The 2,635-nt window shown below is 39.7% G+C and overlaps 1 pseudogene; it reads left to right on the top strand.

The window, feature by feature from the left end:
- On the top strand, positions 1,496 to 2,434 carry LOC102177356 (annotated as a pseudogene).

Here is a 2,635-nt window from a genome sequence, read left to right as displayed (position 1 = left end):
GGACGGAGGAGCCTGGTAGGCTACAGTCCACGGGGTCGCAAAGAGTCGGACACAACTGAGCGACTTCACCTTCACCTCTCCATGCTTTATCTCATGACCTGGGTACCCTTGCTTTCTTTCTTTTTATATGTCCTTCTCAATTGTTCTATGTTCTTTCTTGCATCTTGATGTTCTTATCCTTGGAGTTCTCCACGACAACCTTTCTCCTGACTTTCTAACCCAGCACTAACCTCAAAATCAGGGGTCTGTGAGTGTTATCTGAGTGTGGGAATGGTGGTACAAGTCTTGTGGAGATAGACTGGGAAAGATCCAGATGGTATAAAAGGTCCTGTGGTAGACAGAGTAGTGGCTGGCCCCTCAAAGATAAGCACATTCTTATTCCATTTTCTCCTGGAAACTGTGCATACATTATTTACAAGTCAAAGAAGATTTATGCTTGATAATCAGCTGACTTAAAAGTGGGGGATTATACTGGATTATCTGGATGATTCCAATGCAGTTGCAATAGCTTTTATAAATGGAGAGGGAGATAGAAAATTTTATAGTCAGAGAGAAATATGTGACTACAAAGGTCAGAAGTCAGACTAGTGACTTCTGTGTAAAAGACTAAATCCTCTCTGTGTGTATACACACACGCCCCTTTTGGTCTAAGGGAAAGGTTTGATGCAAAAAAAAAAAAAAAATCAGAAAAAAAAACGTAAACAATGGCAGACTTAAAATATCAATTTTACTACTGAGACTGTATGAATGGTTATTGTATGTGAAACCTTACCTCCTCCCAGTCTGAATAGACACATGCGGACAGAAAATGTGTCCTTAAGAAGAGTTTTCAATCATTAATGAAGGATGGCTACATATCTAAGAAAGATGATCTAGGAAAATAAATAAGAAAATAATGCATAGATTTAACTACCTGATTGTTTGGTAAAATGATTAATAACTGTGATTATACAAGCAGGGAAGTAGACTGTATTGGTTCAGCTATACTAAAGAAGGTTTCTTGGAATCATTGGCATTTGTAAGGATCAGGAGCAACAAGTTGACAAGATTGCATTTTTGGAAAACATAGAAATATATATGATTAAATGTAGGAATAACGGAAAAATATGGAGGGGCCTATATGAATATCTTTTAAGGAATAGTGTCTTAAAAATTTCATATTTTCAAAAGAGAAATCTGACAGCATAAGGTGATGAAGGGACTTGCAAGACATTGGAAGAATTATTCTGTGGTTCTAATTAGTGATGAAGATGACTTGAGAGGGAGGAAAAGAAATGGAATAGTCAGACCAAATAGGAATTTAAAAAAAAGGATCATATGAGCCAGCAAATGAGACGTAGAGACTGAAGGAGAATGAGGAGCCAGAGCCAGTCCTCAGATTACTGTGTTCCAGCAGCTGGGGAATGATATGATTTTAAAGCGCAGACATCTCATTGACAGTTTGTCCCAGGAATCAAATGTGATATTTTGTTCTCAGTGAATGACAATCCACATGATGGCCACTTTGAATTTGATCAGTTTTAATCCAGACTCCTTCATTTTGATAAGGATCCCAGGACTGGAGCAGTTCCACGTCTTGATTGGGATTCCTTTCTTCTCCATCTACCTCATGGCCCTTGTAGGCAATGGCATTCTTCTCTACCTCATCACTATGGACCATAGCCTCCATGAACCAATGTTCTTCTTCCTCTCAATGCTGGCCTCTGGAGACCTCATATTATTTACTATAAGTGTCCTCAAAACACTTGGCATATTCTGGTTAAAAGCTCAGGAAATCACATTTTCTGGCTTCCTCACTCAGTTGTCCTTTCTTTACTTTAGCTTTTTTCCGAACTCAGCCATCTTGTTAGGCATGGCTTTTGATTGTTACTTGGCCATTTGATACCCTTTGAGATACACTAGTGTCTTGACACCCAAGACGATTGTTAAGATCATGGTGGGAATTGTGAGTTGAAGCTTTACTGTTATTTTGCCTGTTGGTTTTCTGGTGATGCGTTTGCCATTCAGCAGGACATGTATCAACCCTCACACATACTGTGAGCATATAGGGGTGGCCCAATTTACCTGTGCTGACATCTCCATCAATATCTGGTATGGCTTTGCTGTGCCTATAATGACTATTATCTCAGACATGATCCTTATTGGCATTTCCTACACTCTCATTCTTCATGCTGCTTTCCACCTTCCATCCAGAGATGCCCTTCAGAAAGCCCTCTGTACTTGTGGTTCTCATGTCAGCGCCATCCTCATGTTCTACACACCAGCCATGTTCTCTGGCCTCACTCATCGTTTCGGTCACAGCATCTCTCACACATTTCACACCATGTTTGCCAGTCTCTATGTAGCATTTCCACATGCAGTCAAACCCATATTCAAAACAAAGCAGATCAGGGACAAGGTCATCCTTCTAGTCTACCCTAAAGGGATGCAGTGACCTGAGGATAAGAACATGGAGAGAAAAGTTGTGAGAAATCAAGTAATCATATTGATTTAAGAGAACTTTCTTTTGTAAATAAATAACTGGAAGCCTTCAATAATGGATCCAATTCCTATGAATTTCAGGGCCTCAATTCTGCTGGAAGAAAATTATTGGTAGAGTTAGAGGGGAGAGGGGATTTTTCAAACCCCAAGAAAA

The sequence above is a fragment of the Capra hircus genome, chromosome 15 (genome assembly GCF_001704415.2).
Source record: "Capra hircus breed San Clemente chromosome 15, ASM170441v1, whole genome shotgun sequence".
Taxonomy (NCBI): Eukaryota; Metazoa; Chordata; class Mammalia; order Artiodactyla; family Bovidae; genus Capra; species Capra hircus.
Note: the sequence above shows the minus strand (reverse complement) of the source record. Positions and strands in the feature narration are given on the sequence as shown.